We start from the raw sequence: 11,909 nt of genomic DNA, 5'->3' as shown, positions 1-11,909 counted from the left end.
GTCTGATTTGAAGATTAATTATACAATGCTTAGGATACATGCAGCTGTTACAGCTGCAGGAATAGTACGAAATAGTTGTCATTTGAATTGTGAGTGCAGATTATTAATTTCATTGTAAGGACGTGTCTAAGTGGTTATGCTTAAATCCGAAATTCAAGTGACTCAAGTTCACACTGTGGTCACGGTTTCTACACCATACTGGACAGCTATGTGAACGATTTGTATTCCCATTTTCAACATGAAAACATCAACACCCTCAGAAAGGTCATACACCAAAACAAGTTTGTTTGTTATTTACATTCGTGAATTTAGTGACACTAGGGATTAGATTCTGTTTAACAAGACAGTGTTAAGTAAAGGCTAAGGTTGTTTGTCATGATCGAAACTTAGATCATAAAGTAGATCTGATAAGGTATTGTTAGGGTCGATGTTGGGGATGATATTGCTTAAAGTTTGAAAGCATTAGATATATGGATGAATTGTAAGGTCAACCGAACGTGTGTTTATATGACGATATTCACTTTAATCAGATTGGAGTACTTGCTTTTCAGAAATGCACCTTGAATAATCAATGACTGCAAATTGTATAAACCTTAATAATACATGTAAGTAAATATTAATTATACATACAAAGTTGAAATATTCTTTTAAATTGTGAGCAGATTACCTTACTATATTTATTGTTTTTATTCTAACACCTACACTTCCATAAGAATATGTAAATAATCGTTTAAATATCTATAATAATCCACACTACATGTTTTCTGAAAGAGGAAATATGAATGAAAGTGTTTCGGAACGCAAGTACTGAAGGAAACATCTTTTAAAATAATGAATATTGAGAGCACGTTGGATACTACAAGTGAGAGAGAGATAAAGAGACAGAGAGAGAGAGAGTGACAGAGAAAGGGGGAGATAGAGTACAGCAGGATAAATGTTGTTCTCTTCGTATATACTATAACTTCGATTTCGTATTATTGCATTTGCAAACTCTAACTATCAACGTTAGATACATTTTCGCGTAACCGTCTTGCTGGTGTACGAGGCGTGTTATCAAGGGTTAACCTTTTACATCATTTAAGAGGAATAGGTGATGCTTATAATTTAACAATTATCAAAAGAAGGCTATAACGTGCCTAAGCGTGGTTAGAATCTGGTCGAAACACCTACCATTGAAGAAAGTAATCTTTCTGCATATACTGAAATCTATTAAACTGGTGATGATCAGATTCTAATGACAGTCACCTATACATGGATATCTGACTGAACTATATCAAATCCATGGCGTGTTGATTTGCGGAATCCGGTATTAGTATTCTTGTTGACATAAATGCATGTACTTCTACAATTATACAAGAAATATATATATATATATATATATATATATATATATATATATATATATATATATATATATATATATATATATATATATATATATATATATATATATATATAGTAAGGAAAAAAGGAATCAGTCTAAAAATCGGTGAAGATGACATAAAGAACTTGGTTGGCCATAACTTGTTGATAATGGAAGTCGAATTTTAGTAGAAAGAATCTTTAAAGATAGGATCCTAGTTGACAGTAAAAAAATACACACACGACATGTATTGATTAAATTGCAACCCTTTTTCATTCTTGAATATGGAACACTCATTACTGAAAGTATCACCTGACTCTTGGGTACTGAATTAAATATGCATGCTTCAAACACACGTAGGTCCAGAAAATGTAGCGGCTTGTATCATTTTCTCCGCATAGAAATTGTCATCCAGGTTGCATCTGTAGATTTTGAGGTATGCCATAGCAAGATACTTTAATTCAACAAATATAAAATGCCTGACAGAATGCCTCGAGCTCTGTCTTGATTTGACATTGAGAACTTACTATAACACTTGCTATTATCCAATGCAAGGGAGAAACAGAATTAGCCAATATGACGAGTTATCACCACATCTACTTACATAGGTAGCAACTTGATCTCCGCTTCCGTGCATGGCATACCAATACTTTCATTTAGATATGAATACATCGATAAGAGATATAATTATAATATACGACCTTGTAAGTTGCAATTATGCAGAAAGATAACCTTTGAAAACGTAGCAGTGCCTGTAACAATCAGAAAACTATCAGGTATATTGCATTTCCCTTGGTCCTCATTAAGTTGTTTCAGTGTAAACCATTCATTAAATGCTGATACATGAGCAACACAAATCCAAACAATATTTATTATGCTGACCTTATTAGTACAAAAACGAAAGACAAATGAAGTCAGCGTTAAATTCGATAACAGTTTGTTCTCCTTTTCTCTCTCCACCTCTCTTCATAGCTCTTTATTTCCCTCTCTTTTGCAACATTGCATCTGTTTTACATTGGTATATTGTTCAATGTACTTCCTTTGTGTACTTGCGTTGGAACAATATGATAAATTTACCTACATGTTTTATATTTAGAAAATTTACGTAAAACTTGTTTACTTTAGCTCGTTTAATTGCTATGAAAAGAATGTGGATGTATTGTACTAAAAAAAAATAGAATAACAACTTAACCAATGGAAAGCATTTCATATGACTTTTATAACTCGAATGAAGACAGTTCCGGGTTAAAAACTCGTATTATATGTAATTAATTTCTACACATATATATCATTAAAGGTTAAACATTTTAAATATCTTTTTATTTTAGATACATTTCTAAACATAAACAATATAGGCAGATTAAAATAAAGATCAGCTGGAAAGATACAAAATGTGTAAACGGAACCAGGAATTTCAAAATATCCTAAGCGTGACATTTTATCGGATTGTATGTGCAGTCATTTGAATGAAATTTCTATTCGATGAGGGTTTATTTAATTGATAAGCTTATAACATTACCAAATAATCACTTTAAACTTGAGAAGTTGCATTATAAATAATCTTTTCAAAACTTGTACAAGGACGTACGGTTAAATTCGTTATTGCTATATATCAACAACCATGTCATCTAGACTAAATCTGTGTTCAAAGGTTGTGTGAGCTTGTAATTTCGGTCATCCAGCTAAATGTTCCCACTCCAAACAAACAAACAAACAAAGAAGTATACATCAAACTTGGTAGCAGCAATGCATTTGCTATATATAAATGAACGGTCTCGTGGTCTGTTTATCTAAGGAATTAATGTTGTAATTTTGGGAATATTGTATATTGTAATAATACCAACAAAGCTATGTAACCTCTAGACAATTTGCTATTTGGACCTATACGGAACCAACGATGGAGCAAGGGTGATATTTAAATATTTACACTAACTGCCATTGTACTCATTGGTTTAAATCATCTTGGCTATAAAACGAGTGGAGGAGACGTTGAGAAACATCACTGAAATCACCATCGACATTTACCTTGAAAAACCATAATTCTTAATCGACGAATAAATCCGCCTGATAATCAAATTAGATTGTCCCATTATAATTTATTTTCCTATGTGAAAGATTGTGCTTGCGTACTTCTTAAAGATCTCAGGAGTTCCGTGTGGTATTATTCAGCAAGTGAAATAATTGAGCCTTCCGTACGTTACCATTTGGGGCCCCGAGTGCCCGAGTGGTCTAAAGCGCTCACAGTTACGGATCACTGCCATCTCACCTCTGATTGCGAGGGTTGAAGTCTCGTGTTCGGCCAATGTGGTTATGTGAGAAAGCTTGCTAGTAGATTATCGTGGGTGGCTGGTTCTTTCCGGGCTCTTCCTGGTTTCTTGCTCCACCATTCATACTGGCAGCCATGTATTACATATCTTGCGCTGAAAATGGCGTTACCGCTATGTATAGCCTATCTTGCGCTGAAAATGGCGTTCAACCGTACAACAACAACAACAACAACGATACTATTTATGTTCGTCTGTTATTTCAGCGTTTCCCATCATCATTACGTATGGTATTCATGAAATACCGTGAGGAAATGTTTCGGTTAACTATGTGATTTTCATATGAGATCGCGAAAGTACTTTGCAGAATATTCTTTGTTTGGTATGGATCAAACAAACAAACTATAATGAATATGAGAATTAAAAAAATAAATGCTGAATGTTTGGAATTTAGATAGAGAGAGAATAATGAAGAGAAAAAAAAAGAAATAAAATAAAAGGACGATGGATGCGTCCCGAGTCTATGTTCTTAACATAATTAACAAAATAGAATGAAAGACAGCAAACTTTGTAAAATGTATCAAATATGTATTTTCTCTAACCTAGAAAGTGAAAATGCAAACAAAATACCTACTTAAAATTTCACGAATTAAACCCTGCAATTACTTGCTAAAGTATAAATAACTTAAAGTCTTAAAATAACTAAGTACAAATCCCAAAGAAATCCAAAACTGAAGGCAATTACGTGTCTGTTATATCTTTTGACGTGCTGATGTGTCAAGCCTTTTGTTCAATCACGGTAAATTAAGTCCAAGTTTGAATATGCTATAAAATCCAGTGAATATCTTTATAAAAGAATTGAATTAGAGCACATTTGATTTTCAAGAGGAAAAAATCGCTTAAATTAAATATGAATAAAAAAGATACCAGCCAAAATGGACGATTATACTGTTATCAACTTTTATTACAACTTAAAAGTTCTACATGTTAAAGCACGAATACTAAAATCCTAAGTTACAATATATTTAAATCTCTACTCGATACCAGGTCACAATTATCATTTTCTAAAACAAAATTCACCTAATGAAAAAAACTTTCTGAATGATCAAATAAACCTTATTTACTTACAACTCAAGAACCTATAAAGCTCACTTTGGAAACTCTAAACTCCTGACCCAAATCCACATATGTACTTTTTCTTGTTTACCTGAATACAAATCCTTATATTAAATTCCTACACATAGCAAATAAAGAAGATAGTTTTTACCTTAAAATGAAATAAAAGAAAATTATAAAAAGTCAATTAGGTCTAGCAGAATGACACTCAGTTTTGGACAAGGTCAGGTCAAGTGTACGCTGTTACATAACAATAGCATATACATACTTTATTTGTAAAGGTAACAAGCAAACAATTAAGTTTAATATAATTAGCATATATTTGTGAATGCGACTGATTGATATGTGTTTATCGACACATTATCTCACAAAAGGATAGCTCTCGCCTAAGCAAAGGATCAAGGTACCATACACAGAGAAAACACTACCACAGCTGAAACGCGGATTCTAATACCACTTGAAACCGCAACCAATATATCATCATGTGTGATCAACGGATATGTATCTCTAGAAATTAAATAGAGATCAAGAGAGAAGAATGCATATATAGTCCATTTAACTTTATGAATTTCTGGTTATTAATCTAATATAGAGGCGAACGAAAATAAAATGAATATAAAAGCTGGGAAAAGTACATGGAATAATTATGCCTTCAGGACTATCCAGGTCGCTTGATCAGCTTGAACGCCGATATTATTGTAAATCTGCTCAACTGTCTAACGATCTGCTTTATCCGGCACTTCGTATCCTGCCAGATCTGAATGTTATACAGCATTGTCACATAATGTAAATAACATACCGGGTTCATTAACTCTATTCTATGCAAATCTATCTATCTATCTATCTATCTATCTATCTATCTATCTATCTATCTATCTATCTATCTATATATATATATATATATATATATATATATATATATATATATATATATATATATATATGTAATTGGATATTGCAATGAAGTCGTTCATCCATCGGCAAACAACAATTACATTTTTAGTTATCAAAATCAGTTTTCCCTGTTTTCGTGTCTGTTCTGTGTTCTTTTTTATCTATTATAAGTTAACAGTCTCATTTAATCAAAGCATGTAGCCGCCAGGAACTTCTTATTATCTGATGCAGGAAAATAGGCTTTCAAAAAATGCCTCAAAAGGTCACAGATATTCTTGAAGTCAGCTGTCAGTGTCTCTTGTCGAAATACTATGTTTCGTATTTCTTTCAGTGCTCAAAGAAGCCTATCGACAGTGACATCGTATTACTTTTACTAATTGACATGTACGAACTGTACTACAGTTACACTGCGAATCTTAGCTCAAAGACGTCTGTATGTTAAAGTTGAAAGCACAAGCACGGAGGGTTGCTTGCGATTGTAGGGAAAGTTGATAGTGACAATTCATTTGAAGGACAATCGGAACAGAAGTGAGCTAGGTATGTTGCCATGTCTTCATATATTTGACTGTGTATGAAATGTATGCTTGATAACAAAACAAATTTTACATGAATGATTTTTATTTTTGGTCAAGGTAAGTGTTAATTTATCTTTAATTAATTGCGTGAAAGGTTTGAAAGTTCATGAATGTTGCAATTCAGATCGAATGTACATAAAGGAATACAACTGAATTTAATTTGATATTCTTTACATCAGCCGATCATAATTTGCTATCATTTCATCTGTAAAGGTTTTCGCTGCATTTATCCCTATAATCCCACCAACGTTATTGACAATTTTGATACAAAATTGAGGTGATCGTTTGGGACTTCTTTTACGAAATTTATTTCTCTTATTTTAGATCCTTATAGTTGTCTTCTGAATATAATACGAAAAATGTCACTCATGAACTGGAAACCTTTAATTGTCACGAACGGTGTTTCACTATGATGTTATAGCGGATGATATTAGATTCTGTGAAATCGCAGCATTGAAGGGAATAATTATTTTTAAAGACAAGTTCCGTTCAAAGTAACGCAGACATGTATTGGGAAGGAATATATAATTCGGAATATGTAAACTTTGTGAAGAAAACAAGGGGTATATAATAACAATGCCAATATACATGTAAGAAATGCTGAATTAATAAAAGACAAACACAAGTATTAAGATCTAAGAAATTTTAATCAAAGCTGTAAATAATTTAGATCAACTAAGAGCTTGTTCGTTTTCATCATAATTTGACTAAACATACTAAACTTTATCATAATAATATAATAGTTGATGCTATATGGTTTTCGTTCTATCTAAATTTTGTTGAATATGAAAGTTTGTATAATAAAACACAGAGAAATAGAAGTGGGCTTTGTTCCTCCAGATATCTCAAAAGACCTAAATTTAGATTTCAACGGATATTAACCAATTAACACGAAACATGTTTGCCTCAGTCTTAGAGCAGTATGAAGCTTTCCTAACACTTAACGGTGTTATTGGAAACAGTAATTTGACCTTGGTGAATTTTGCAGATGACCAGAAGGCAGAACAACTACAATAATGACATTTCCAAATATGGAGAGAAAATATAATTTTGTCTAGAGCTCAAACGTAAACCTCTCATATCCTTAAAACGATTTTATTAGACTGGCTTTTAATTTCTTTTCTCAGTGCGCTGTCTTGTGAGTACTGCCTAAATGCCTAACGTCGGGAAGTATCTATAACATTTAAGACACTTACATTCATTCCAAACACATTTGGAAATTTTCATCCATTTCACTTTTGGGGAATTTCAAGGAGTTAATAACAGTTCAAAATATGAATTTCAGACATTTATGGTATGAAAAATAAAAATAAATAATATATTGTTGATTTGAAATTCAATGTTGAAGGTTACATTAATTTCTCAGTGCAGTTCATAAGACACGCCAGTTTCATTTCTTTCTTCAATTTATTCAACAATCCCAAAAGAACTGTTCTTGAATTCTGAAATAAAGAAAAACATCATTTTATATTTCAGAGCAATTATCGAAAGATGTTTTAACCATTTTATTCCATATTTAACTGGAACGATCTTTATCAATTGTGTCATACGAAATATAAAGCAGAACACACACTGTAAGCAGAAAATGTTATACAATAATAAAAAGTCACATGATCATGATAATGGTAGTTTCATCACGCTGACTTGCTATTACCAGAAATTCAGGATTATTTCGGGAAGAAAAAGTATCCATTGAACTATAAATCAATATTTTAATACTATGATAAAGATATATTCTTATGGTATTGATAGGTATTATCAATTATCGATAATTCTAATATTTACAGTTTGAAATTCATCAACAGGGAATCTCACCAACGTTAATAAATTTGAACTTCCGTTAATGAGTTGTACTGTAATCTTTATCCGAGCGAAGATTTTGCCTATATTGTGTACTTCTAGAAACGTTATTGTATATTTTTGTTCTTTTGACAAAACCATGTTTTTGACCTTTTGTATGTTCTACCTATTATGCAACGTTTCTTTTTCTTCGGTAACATTACATGGCAGCTATGCTTCCTGCAAGGCTTAGTATTCCATCACTAGAGATGCTGCTTGACAACCGGGAATCATCGAGGATAATCTAGACCAGGCGTCGTCTAATGGTATATCAATACGGAATCAGAAAACTGTGGTTCCCTGTTTGTAGTAAATGCTAGTACAATTATGGCTCCTTCATGTGTTCAAAATTGATAGGTGTATAAAAATGATAACGACTGGACTTTGTAAATAGGAGCACATACACAGACTACATGAAATTCGGCTATGCATTTGTTCACAAAACGCAACAGTATAGTGTACTGAAGGCAATTAGAAATTTTATAATAAAAATAAGGTCACGAGGAAAATAAACTGAAACTGGAAATAAAAGGTATCTAATTTTAATGTACTTTTCAATGCATAAAAGGCTGACGCATCTTTCCCCCATGATTACGAGACAACGACCTTCCATCCACGTCATTCGATAGTAATCCTTGCCATATGTAGCTTGTCATATGAATGTTTGGAATAATTACTACATTGCAATGAGGCGCTATTATTGTTGCAAGATAAAAAATATTAACTATTTATAGGTTCGATTACCTTAGTCATAAGTGTTCCAATATATTGCCTATTATGCTGCTCACAGAGCTTGATCATAAAGAGAAATATTGATGAATTCAGAAAAAGCTAACATGCGAAACATGTCTTTGTCAGCAGAAGGTTGGACAATTTCAAAATGTAATAGTACAAATACAAGTAATCTAGTAACCTGATTAAATCACGCTTTTTCCAGCTGTACAAACTCGAATACTGTTTTAGCTATCGTATGTGAGAAGAGTTTAAGCGCATGGCATGGATACTTATTACATTTTCGTTAAATTTAAGCACTACACCAGTTTTGATTGTTCCTTGTAACCCGCCGATAAGAACGCGCCGAAAGAAGAATTACTTGACTGGAATTTTAGTCTTCGTATGTTAAGAGTATCGTTTCATTGGCGATACGTTGTAGTCTTTGTAATCAACTTGATAATAATAAAGACTAATTGAAATTGTAAAACATCTCTAAAGAAGAAACTTCATAATTCTGTTAAATCCTCTTTATAACTAAAGTAAAATAATAGATATTATTATTATTATTATTATTATTAGTAGTAGTAGTAGTAGTAGTAGTAGTAGTAGTAGTTAATGTAGTAGTAGCAGTAGTAGTAGTAATAGAAGTAGTAGTATAACACTAATTTAGCAACATGTGGCTCTTAATAAGTTACCTTCATAACTTATTTGTTCATCTCCATTTTTGTCGACTTTTCCCATCAAAAATTCTATATACTCTCCGAATCCTTTCTGTATTCCTGTATGCCTGGAAAAAGAAATTTCTTGATGTATATATAGATTTTGACTGGTAGAAATTAAAAGTACTGCTAATTATACAAGCTTGGCATGTTTATCCGATTTATAAGTTCCAATACATTATAAATGGCTGCTTCTAGGTAAATGAACATGCACATACAAGCAGATATAAGCACATTTTCAACTAAGTTGATGAATGATATTTTTATAAATACCTAGCAAATGCAAGTGACAAATCTTGAAGTGCACATACGTAACATATGTATAGTAAAAATCATGGTATGTATACGAATGTCTATCTGCCCAAGTACTGATAGATATGATAAATGAAACAACGTGATCGAAAAAAGCGGTAAATGTAACCATCCTCTACTAAGACAGCATCGAGTCAAATAAATAAGACTGTGTGAGATTAGTTTGGTATAAAGCAACGTCGAATTGTGCAATAACTAGGACAACAACGTTGACAACCAATATCTCGGAAAATCAAGATTAAACGGAAAAGAAATATAGGTAGCATTGATGAATGTAGAAGCTCTACTAATCACACAATGCAAAGCAGATAAGCATAATGAACAAGACATCAAAGATATAGAAGTACTATTAGCCACTTAAGATGATCCAAAAGATAGTGAGCACACAAATGAGTCCGAAGAACATAAACCATTACCAATCTCAATTTATGTGATCTGATTTTAACAGCCGTTGTTAAACATGACATTGACCAACCCAGGTGACCGCTACAACCCAGCTGCCCAAAAAGGAGCGTTGCAGATAGATTGCGCCATTGTAAATTCAACGAAATATCTCTGAAAGCTACATACCTATGTGAGATAGGATCCATGTTATGTCAGCATTAAAAGTATGTTACTAATCACATTTAAGCAAGCATTACATAGGAACATAAAGGTATGTTCAGTTAAAATGAGCAGCACCAGCATACAGTTAGTCTCAACAATCACTAACCTTTCCTAACGCTTCTTATTTACTTTAGCTAGTTTGGAAAACACTGGAAAACATGCTCGCCAGTTGTCTCAGCAGCATACGTTTATTTTTCACCGAGACCCATTACGGCATATTTCCTTATTGAATCTACGTCTGGCTAAATCAATTCACAATATTCCAAAGTCTTCGGTTCCTTTATTATTGTAAAATGTGAAACTAATCTTCTGTATCGCAATGCCAATATAGACACATCACTTTCCATTCGATGTGATAGATTAGAGTGGTTTCATTTTTCGGGTCAGAAGCAGGCAATACGGGCAAAATGTTTTGAAAGTATGAAACGTAAGTGAAAGAAAAAATTATAGCGCCTAATACATTACATATAATAAAATCAGATTGGTACAAAAGAAAAGTATGCACCTAAACTCTTGAAGATCGATATATCCGTTTCCGTCTGCGTCGTATTCTTTGAAGTTTTTACGCCGTATACCTTCTTCCTCTTCATGGTGATTCATTTTGCGCCCTTCGTTGCCTGGAAAGAAATCATGGCTGTTAATTCATATATACATGAATAAAATGCAACACTACATTATTTGGATGTTTCAATTAGCGTATCACAGGCCATACTATTATGCGATGTAAATTAAAGTATTCAAGGCAATTTTACGTTACTTTCCAGTAAGGTACTAATGTTTGACTAGAAACGATGTTCGACAATAAAGGATGAAATGAATTGAAAATTGTGGTAAGAGTAGTAGTAGTAATAGTGGTATGTAATATCGATTACATTTCTTCGTTCTTCTCTAACTCGTGTAGCTTTGTTATTGGTCAATTTTACATGAGTGGTCCCAATATTGAGCCTTTGTCTTCGTTTAGGCTTAAGGGTTTTAGTAAAAAGTTCCACTCTTTTAATACCTACTTCATTTTACAATTATATCTAATACTGATCGCTGTGGAAACTATAAATGTCCTGAACTGTTTAGATTCTAGGATTGGCCTTGTTTCTCAGAACTTTCAAGAATGGCTTTTAAAAGGAGTTAGCTAATAGCAGCATTATTCCACAGCCGCTTTATTTTCCATTCTGGTAAAAAACAGATTATATTCGACGTGTAACGTAATTTAAATAGTATTTAAGTCTGCACATTTACTTCACAAAATACTATGCCAATTTTGTCGCGTCACAGACTGGATCTTTCTTTGGACATCCCAAATATTATCACATTTAAGACTGTATAAAACAATACAAACTGTATAGAATCCATCTAACAATGATACTGTAAAAATGGCAAGCACTGCCCGTGATACATGACTAGGATAGACTGTAACAAGGTTATTTTATTTTAACTAAGCTCAACAATGCCATGCTTTAACTTCACGAATATAAAATGTAAACTTATTTGATAGAGGCCTGTTTTGGCTTGG

General features: G+C 32.6%; 1 long non-coding RNA gene across 1 annotated transcript; it reads right to left on the bottom strand.

Moving 5' to 3' along the window:
• Positions 1-6,840: 6,840 nt before the first annotated feature.
• On the bottom strand, positions 6,841-9,553 carry LOC149783412 (uncharacterized). The gene is made up of 2 exons (XR_016414018.1): positions 9,461-9,553; positions 6,841-7,654 (listed from the first exon to the last, which is right to left on the bottom strand). It is a non-coding gene; the product is annotated as an uncharacterized LOC149783412 (long non-coding RNA).
• Between the last annotated feature and the right edge of the window lie 2,356 nt (positions 9,554-11,909).

Source organism: Sinohyriopsis cumingii, chromosome 14 (assembly GCF_028554795.1).
Source record: "Sinohyriopsis cumingii isolate HCF-2022 chromosome 14, ASM2855479v2, whole genome shotgun sequence".
NCBI lineage: Eukaryota > Metazoa > Mollusca > Bivalvia > Unionida > Unionidae > Sinohyriopsis > Sinohyriopsis cumingii.
Note: the sequence above shows the minus strand (reverse complement) of the source record. Positions and strands in the feature narration are given on the sequence as shown.